We start from the raw sequence: 10,700 nt of genomic DNA on the forward strand, positions 1-10,700 counted from the left end.
TCCATTCAATGTGCCTAACATTTAATTTTCTCTACATCGCACCTAAAATGGATTGAAAATTCAAAACTAATACATCTGGTTATGTATATTTTAACCCCGTTTCTCTCGTTATATTTGGAACTCAGCAAAAATAAACAAGCAAGATGACATATGCATGGATTGCTTAATGAGTTTGTAATATAATTTATTTTATCAATGAATCGTTTTGCTGTTTTTGAAGTCAATATGATAATTAAGACATTTGAGGAGTGTAGGGCACAATAAAAGTGAAAACACACAATATATTCTGACAATCACCCTAGCACATGTTATGTGTTAACGTTGTGCGCGGGAAAATAGGATCGACACTCTTCCTTGGAAATATTTTAGGCTTAGTAGCCTAATTGGTTTGGTCAGTTCTGCATAGCGAATATTATTTACAATGATCAAAAACAGTTTTCTTACCTTATTCCTTGAGAGTGAATGCATCATTCAAGATAATGAATGTATATTCCTTTCCTTTTCCGCTTACTGTGATCCGTTTTGCATCCATATTGCTGTGATTTGTATCAACGAAATAAAAGATAAGACCCGATTGGTTAATATTTTACCCATTGTCTATTGAGCATTTTGATTGGTCAGTTTAGATATTGAATCTCGAATCTCGTATATCGAATCTCGTATTTCGAATCTCGTATCTCGAATGAGCCTTCTGGGCTTTCGTACATATATCATCTTTATATTCACTCAATCTCGTATTTTTATTTTTTAGCTCAGATACGCCATATATAGCTTTAACTAGTCTTTAAAAAGCCCACAGTAATGGATTTCGCGGTGAATTCAACCATAGGCGCTTGGTTTTAAGGTCTTATTTTTGTGTATTATGTGTTCTTCTAGGTGTCGCCGAAATTAGAACTTTCAAAAAATATATATATTTCTGTATGTAAAAAAGACGAAAGGTTCGACAATCGTCATCTTGGATTCATGGGGTGCCTCGTTTTACACTTACGTCATGTTCTAAATTTTAAATTTATTGGGTGGGAGTAAATACAAAATTTAGAGCATGTCAACTTCTAAATATTGTATTTACTCCCATTCAGAAAATTCAAAATTTAGAACATGATACTTAAATTAGTACTTCAGGTCCATAGGCGGTAGCTTTGCGTATAAATCGCAAGCAATTGGAGGGGGAAAATGGTCGACAAGTTTTCCGACCAAATTTAGACTATACATATAGATGTACATTTGCTGGAAAATTTATATTTTGACCAATTTTGAACACTTGAAAATGCTGCTGATATTCCTCTCATTAATGTACAACACCGATAGCTAAAAATGTTCTGGTAATAATTTTAAATAATAAATTCATTCCATGTTCACGAGTGTCTCAGATTGAAGATTGGCTGTTGATAACTATTTTTTTCATTTCTTAGAAATTAAAGTGCACTCGGAAAAATAAAACATTACTTTTTATTGCTTCGATAAAATAATTTCTTATTGATAAAATGTTTAATAAAGTTGTGAATAAAAGATCTTAAAAATAAATATAGGTATTCTGTCTGAATTGTTTTAGTATACTTCAGTTTTTTTCTCATCTTCATCAGAGATTGATAAATTTAAGATTTGTAGAAAGGATTAAAACTACAAGAAGTACATTAAATGGAGTGTACAAGATATTTACACAATCGCCGGTATTAATTAAAGCTATGGCTTTGCATTACACATTTTAAACACTTTACGTTCATCGCGCTGTGTAACATATCGGCATCATCATGTGACAAAAATCTAGGAAATTAGCACCCGAAGAGTTTACGTCATCATGCCGGAGATAATTGATAAATATATATTTTGAGTTTGAGGATATTATATTTGTCTTCTTCATTTGATAAAACATTCAGGGCTATCCTTTTATCTCTGATTTTCATATGCATGAATTAAAGTCATTTCTGTTAATCTCACATGTACACGTAGATAGAATGTTCTATCGTTAAAATAATAAATGTCCTACGGATCCGGTTTAACGATAGAATGCGTTCCGTGTATTGTCTATGTAGCAAAGAAAATACGGGAGATAACTCTAACTCAGTGCATTTACTATGAAAAATCCCGAGAGTTCCGAATGTCAACATGATGTGTAAATTTGAAACGAGTAAAAAACGTTGGTGAAAAAGTGTTGAATTCTTCCATTACCTGGATTAAATTTTTAGATGAAAGGTATTTACAGTCTTAAAAAGGTTTGTTATGATTAATTCGACTGTTATTTTCAATGCAACTTCATTAATTTTCTCCAAAATCGTTTCGGAGCGATTCTGCAATTTTCTGCTACATTACGGGTATATGGGAGGCATTCTAACTGTGGTGAGGGCCTGTCCCGAGACACAGTTAGATTATTCTAACTAATGTACACGTATCTATCTGATTTGTAAGTGTTACGTATACTTTTTTGGAATAAAAATTTTATACTTTACTGTTTTGTAATAAGAATATGACATTAAAAACTCAAGAGTATTTTATGGACTCTTTCTCGTGGAAATACCTTAAAAAGTTTCAGTGAAATTTTTACGGACATTTGTTGTTGTACATCAATCTTAACTTGTTTAGCTATGATATTATATAACTACCATGCAAAACATGCCGATAGGAATAAAATATCCACAGCAATGGTATGTTCGGTGAAAAGAAATGCTGAAAATAATTGACCCGTAAATGGCCGTAATTTTTCTGCTAGTTCTTTGTTAAATAATTCAACAACCCATGAAAGAAAAAAAATAACATATTAATCTCAAGTATGAACAAATGAAACCCCATCTTCTTGTCTTCTTGAAGGTATACAACATTGTTTCATTTTGCTATTATTCAGTCCTCTGAAAGTTGCTAAGCAGACAAATCTTTCCTTGCGAGTTTTTTACATCATATTTTTTTTATCCATGTTACAAGAAAAGAGTATACAAACGAGTATAAAGACAGTCCATGAATGCATTCCAGTCTGTTACTAATTGATCATACTGAGATGTGAAAATCAACATCAATGATAGCTCTCTGCATGGTGCAAGGGTGATAACAGAAAGACTTGCTTTTAGTTACATTGACTCAAATAAGGGTCTAGAAGATGAAATATTAGTTAATATGGATATAAATATAAATATAGAACGTAAGTACATATTAAATCAATTTCATGCAATTTTTTCTACAATGTAATCTAATCCCAGTTTGAGTTTTAAATACTTATTAAAAGTCTAATTGAGTTATAAATGATGTACTAATTCAATCACTACATTAGTCGCCCGCGTGGCGCAGTGGTTTGATTGATTAAATATTGTTTAACGCCGAGTCGGCAATCTTTCAGCCATATTTCGGCGGCGCAGTGGTTAGAGCGTCTGCTCTAGGAGTTGATCCTTACGTCCTGAGTTCGAATCCCACTGTGGGACGTGGAGACCGGCCCTTCGGATGAGACTGTATAAACCGAGGTCCCGTGTCGCAGTAGGTGCTGGCACGAAAAAGATCCCTCACTGCTCAATGGCCGTAAGTGCCGAGTATAGGACAAAATTTGCAGCTCTCCACCGGCAAGTGGTGGCGTCTCCATATGAGTGAAAAATCCTCGAGAAGGACGTTAAACAACATACAAACAAACAAACAATCACTACATTACATGAAATATAATGAACCTTTTTAAGGTCTTTGCACCAGAGATGATTTTTTACTTCTTCGAATTGCCAGTGCAGCAACAGTTAGGAATATATGCACACAAGTGGTGTGTAATGACATGATTTTTAAATGAACTACAATGTATAGAGATTAGAACCGCCCTTAACCACTAACAGCGGATTTTCGTGCTCTCTACCTTACTAATTGACACCTATAATTAGAACTGCGCGTAACGCAGTGTTAGACCAAGATAGCCGAAAGAGAGTTGCATACTTTTAGAAGGCTCGGTGGAGTTGTCTAACTTGCTTAGTGGCGCTGGATCGCGAACGGAAGTAGTATTAAGATGACAGTAAGCGCTTTCCTCTTCGCTTAGCGCTAAAAAAGATAAGCCTCAAACAGACTTGACCGAAGAACACTAAGATAAATTCTTAATTAAACAAGCTTTGTGCTCAGACATAATGAACCATGTACAAAATGCTGCTGCAAAAACAATTTCTTGAAATAAGGAGTCTGCAATAAGGAAAATACACCAGTCTGGGATGAGAAGCACAACAAATGGATCTACCAATTCAAATTCACCAAATTAATTTTACCCGCTGCACAGATCCATCACATTGGATAATTTCACTGGGTGGCATCTGCAAAAGTGGAGGGACAAATTTATCTCTTTGACAGTTTGTTTAGTGACGCTCTTGTCACCTTCTCTACAAATACAGCAGGCCAGTTTCTATGGAGGAGATTTCAAGATAGTTATAGCCCGTGTTCCCTCTATACAGCAGCAAAGCAACGGTGTTGATTGTGGATTATTTGCCATAGCCAATCTTGTGCAATCTTGTTATGGGTATTACACTGGGAAAGACCTGATAAAGTACGACACAGAATTTCTAAGCGATCATGAGGTGTTAGAGAAAGATCTTCTCACACTTTTTCCACGCCTGGAAACTAAAGCCAAACTAAGAAAGTAGTTTTTCTTGACATTTTATGTGACTACAACTAATGCCGACTTCCAAATTTTTTGCAAGAAATAATCGGGTGTGACGCCGGAAAGAGTGTATATGATGTGTGGCGGCATCGAGACTGTGTTGATGCACAGGATGATTCAGACTGGTTCTGTACACCGTACAGAAACAATTGACGGATTTAACAGCAGTAAATAATTATAATACAGATAATATAAGCAAAGCCACCCCCCCCCCCAAAAAAAAAACACACACACACAGAAATACAAATACATTAAAAACAAAAAAAGAGGACCCAGAGTAGAACCTCATCCACGTCGTTTGGTCTGGAAACATAAGCATGCATGGCTAAGAGTTCTACAAACAAGTGCATAACAATAACATATTATTGGAGACCAGAACCATCAATGAATAAAAATTGCACAAGAAAACAAACAAGAAGTGTTTATGAAACACTGATGTCCCCGTATGACAACTTATAGCAAAGGTTAAACTTTCTCAAATGCAAATCAAATATGTTGATACCCTAAATAAGGTCTTGTCTCGAGGAATAAACCTCTGAATATGAAAACCCTAGTAGCAACCATTGAATAGATATGGAAAAAATTAAAGTTTCTTCAAAAGTATTCAAACATCTAGGTCAAGGTCAAATAGTCAAAATCAATGGTGCCCAAGGAAAGGCCTTCTTCCAACAAATACACGGGTGAAATATGAAAGCCGATCCACCAATCGTTCAGAAGTTAGACCAAGGTTAAAGTTTTCCAAAAGTAAGTCAAACTCCAAGGTCAATGTGAAAGGGTCAAAGCTGTTGGTATCCAAAGAAAGGTCTTGTCACAAAAATTACTTATGTGAAGTTTGAAAGCCCTAGCACCAACCGTTCAAAAGTTATGACCAAGGTAAAAGTTTTCCAAAAGTAGGTCAAACTCCAAGGTCAAGGTGAAAAGGTCAAAGTTGTTGGTATACAAAGAAAGGTCTTGTCACAAAGGTTACATATGTGAAGTATGAAAGCCCTGTTACCAAAGGTATAAAAGGTATGGACAAGGTTAAAGTTTTTCAAAATAAGGTCAAACTCCTAGGTCAAGGTCAAAGTTGTTGGTATCAAAAGGAAAGTCTTGTCACAATAATTACACATGTGAAGTATGAAAGCCCTGGCACCAATTGTTCAAAAGTTATGACAAAGGTTAAAGTTTCGTAAAATTTTGCAAACTCCGAGGTCAAGGTCAAAAAATCAAATATGGTGGTACCCAAAGAAAGGTCTTGTCACAAGGAATACACTTGTGAAATATAAAAGCCATAGCTCCAACCAATCAAAGTTATGGGCAAGGTTAAAGTTTTTGCAGACAAACAGATAGACAGACGGACGGACAGGGCAAAAACTATGTACCCCCCGAAACTTCGATAAGGGGCATAAAAAATAAATTTATACAAAACAAATACATGCAAGATATTATTCTTTGAATATTCATATGGTCATTACACCACTGGTAAGAATTTTTTTTATTAAGAGACCTTCTAGAAAAATAGAGGTACTGTGAGCACTGAGCTCACTAAATGATACCCCCCGCCTCCCATATGATTATAATGGCAAAGTCCATGTTCTGCCCTGGGAGACCCGAAATAAGTGTCAGATCAAAAAGTAAAATAGGAGGTGCACAATGGCACTATTCAACAGATTCTGTGAAAGTCTCATTAAATTTCATTCAGTGGTATACATGTAAGAGGAGTTGCGGATAAGAGATAGGTACCCCAAAGCGTAACAGACGGACGGACGTACGGACAGACGGACGGAAGGACGGACATCCCGATCACTATATACCCTCCCACTTTTCAAGCGGGGGGTATAATTAAAATTTATAAAACTTTACTTTTTAATAAAGGACAATTATTAATTGAAACATTTAACAATTACGTATCGTATCAATACTAAAACAATGAACAAATTTGGAAAAGGTATTTTACAAGTAAATTACATTTTATATCTCATCAGGTCATTACACCGTCCCTATTGGGGCATCCTCTCTTAGCGGCAGCTCCTCTTATATATCACGTCGCCCGCGTGGCGCAGTGGTTAGAGCGTTTGCTCTAGAGTTGCGGAGTAAGGAGTTGATCCTTACGTCGCTGGTTCGAATCCCACTGTGGGACGTGGACACCGTTCTTCACTGCCCAATGGCCCTGGGTGCCGAGTATAGTTCAAAATTTGCAGCTCTCCACCGGCAAGTGGTGGCGTCTCCATATGAGTGAAAAATTCTCGAGAGGGACGTTAAACAACAATAAACAAATAAACATCTTATATATCACAATAAACTTTAATGACACTTTTGTTGAATCTTCACTACTTAGAGTTACTGTACACCTCTTGTTATAAGTTTTGATTCGTACGGATAATAACCATAGTAAAACATGGATTTTCAATCCGAGTATCAGTGTTGTCTCTATCTGCCGGTGAGGGGCTTCAACACACAAGGTACGGTTACTTTTTTAAGTCCCCTACCGGTGAAACCGGAGGGGACTATAGGTTTCCTCCGAGTCTGTCTGTCCGTCTGTCTGTCTGTCCGTCTGTCCCACTTGGTTTTCCGCATTTTTTTCCTAAACGCTTGCAGATATTGAGCTGATTGTTGGTATGTGAGTGTATCTTGATGAGTTACAGATCAAGTTTGCATTTCGTTCCGCTTCATTGATTTTTGATGGAATTACGGCCTTTTCAATTTTTTGGGGTTTTCCGCAATTTTCTTCTTAATGCTTTCAGATATTGAGCTGGTTTTTGGTATGTGACTTTACCTTGATTAGTTATAGATCAAGTTTACATTTTGTCCCGCTTCATTGATTTTTGACAGAATTATGGTATTTTCAATTCTTAAAGGGAACCAGATTACACTTGCCGGTAGGGGACTAGTATTGCTAATGCAATACTCTCAGAATGCTTGTTAATATATTCTTGTATTTACTATAATATGAAAGTTACGTAAGAAATTGAAGCTCATGCTTTCTGAATCGTTGAAATCCCATGCAGTAGGATCACTCATATGATCACTCATCTTTAATGTTAAATGTGACGTCTTCTATGTATTAATAAAAAAATATTTGTTAAGGTATTCAATGTATAATGAACGGATTTTGAACAATTTTGAATCAAAAATTTAAACTAGTTAAAAATGCATTGGTAGATAACGAATTCAAGGTGCAATTAATTTGACAATAATCAAATTTTTGTAATTTTCTTTGTTGGAGTATTTTTCATCATCATCATTTATTTGGTATCATATGTCATCATATATAAAACAAATACACATAAATATACATAATCATTTGAAAGACAATATTAGGGAATCCATAAATTTTAAATAGATTTATAAATAAATATTCAGGAAACCATATTTTTTGATAGTGACTAGTTGATACCAGGATAACCCATTAAAGCTGGAGAGCTTATTTCCAATGGGGTCCTACCCTAAATAAGATAAAAATACATTGTTTCATCATTCAAGCACTATAACAATTTTTGGCACTATAATTTTAGCACTGTGTTGCTCACACGTTAAATTTAATTTAAGTATGACAACATATAGGATCAATAAAATTATAAAATATGTTTTATAAGTTAATGCTAAAACATATCACTTTCATGTTCTAAAATGCCATTTTGTAAGATAAAACTCTTAACTTGTTTCTTAAAAGTAGTCTTTCCTTTAGTACATTTAATAGAAGCTGGTACAAAATTCCAGTCCTTAATGCCATTATAGTAAAAAGTATCCGCTTGACATGCTTTCACAAGAGGAATAAAAAAAATCTTCATTAGTGGATGCTCTAGTGTTTCGAGAAGACACAGTTGACCTTAAAGTAAAATTTTCGCTTAGATAGGATGGCGCACAACCATGATAGATGTTATATACACATGGTTTAATATGAGTTGTCGTACCCGGTCTTCTATATTTAGATAATTTAATGTACTAAGCACTTTGTAGTTTATGGAATGTAAAGGAGTTAAATTCAGAATAAATCTTACCATTTTGTTTTGACATACTTGTAATTTCTTTTTCAAACTCTTTGACAAACCTGCATACCATGCACAGCAAGCATAATCTAAATGAGATTGTATAAGAGCAGAACATAATAACAGTTTACTTCTTATATCCAAAAAAAACATTGCAAGCTTGTCTGTATAAAAAACGCAACCTGTTGTTGACTTTTTGTACAATGGACTCAACAATAAATTCACCACTCAAACATTGATCAACAAAAACTCCTAAATATTTAACTTTTTCCATAGAATGTATTGTATGTCCATTACACTCAATGTGAAAGTCTTGGACATTTGAAAGCTTCTTTCTTGATCCAAATAAAATACATTTAGTCTTCCCGAGGTGTAGAGATAGCTTATTATCTACTAGCCAATTTGAACATTGTTTTAAAACAGTACTAAGTTTTTCTGAAATAAAATCTACATTTTTATGAGAAAATAAGATTGCACTATCCAGGTCCAGCACAATACCAGATAAAGGTATATAGCTTGATAAAGCTACATAGCTTTATCAAGGTATTACAAATACCTTGATCAAGGTATTTTATGTAATGAAAATACAAAAAAAAAAATTCTAAAAAAATAAATATTGAAGGTCAAATTATGAGTTGTGGTCAGTGTGTTCACTCATGCATGAAAAGTACTGGGGTATCAAAAAGACAGCATAAAAGAATGTCTTCAGGCGAGCCGAACGTAAAAAAAAGTATCTATTCAATCCGACAAGTCAACATCAGTTGTATAAATCAAGTTGGGAAGCAATCCCGACATGGTAAGTGAAATATTTTGTTATACATATAATAAAATAAAATATTACACTAAAAGTTTGATGGCAAGGCATGTTTATCATCAGAAAGTGATAAGTCTAAGTTGTGCATGTTCGGTCATAAATGACACTTCAGTGTAAACAATTGTCCATATGGTCAATCAAAAAGTTTGACAACACTCACAACTTTCTGCTTTGATTCCACAATGGCTCCTTTTAATATCCCACCGGAAATAAAAATGTAAAACTAAATGCAGGAGGCGGAACAAGGCATCTCCTCATCTTCCAGGTCAAAATCTGCGAAGACACAATGGCGTTAAAAATATCGTTATATTTGAATTGAAATCAGATGCATGGCATTTGGAAAGATTTGTTCAAGGATATTTTCTTAATAAAAAGAGAAAAACAACCTTATAAATGCAGGAAATATAAATAAATTATAGTTAATATTAAAAAATAAATAATTGAGTACGGAAAAAAAATCAATAATGAAAATGATATATTCATATTAATTTAATCAGGAAGTAAATCCAGGAAAAAATAAAAAAGGACAGGGAAAGAGGGGACGTTGTAGAAGTGGAAAAACAAATACAACATACATTGATGATGACCAGAAGCGGAACAATGCAGTTTTTAAAAGAAAAAATACCATGCTGAAAAAGGTAATTTTTTGTACTTGAACGTCTCTGGCATCTTTCAAACTGTCTGCAAGCTCTAAAAGTTCCTTATTAAACTGTATATAAAGTTTTTGGTGCCAGTCTTAATATCCCTTCTCCATTTCAATGTCTTTTGTTCTCCTGTAGATGCATCATTTAAAAGAAACATCAATTTTTTGAATGTATGCGTTTACTTAAGAAATAATGTATCATTTTTAAACATAAATCAGGATATAAATACGGGTTGGTCACGAGATCAAATTCCATGTATCATTTTTAAACATCTATCGGGATATAAATACGGGTTGGTCACGAGATCAATTTCCATAAATCCCGAAGGGCTTTATGATAAATTTGATCTCGTACCAATCCGTATTTATATCCTGATATATGTTTAAAAATGATACATTATTACTGATATTTACATTTATGACTTATTCATATTTTATATTTTCCTGATTATAATCTTTAACGCGTGAAATGTTTTATTTTTAAAACTCAACGGCACGTATTTGATCCATTGATTGCACGTCGACCTTTATGACGTCACCGAGAAATTACGTCGAACGTTTATGACGCGAGAAACCCGTGTTTATACGGATATAGATACACATTGCTTTCAATAGTGTTATATAAAGGAAAGCATTTGGAAATGTAAATATACATAATTGATGTGTATA

The sequence above is a fragment of the Saccostrea echinata genome, unplaced genomic scaffold (assembly GCF_033153115.1).
Source record: "Saccostrea echinata isolate AGI-Se365-2 ecotype Australia unplaced genomic scaffold, CSIRO_AGI_Sech_v1 ptg000006l, whole genome shotgun sequence".
In the NCBI taxonomy this organism is placed as follows: Eukaryota; Metazoa; Mollusca; class Bivalvia; order Ostreida; family Ostreidae; genus Saccostrea; species Saccostrea echinata.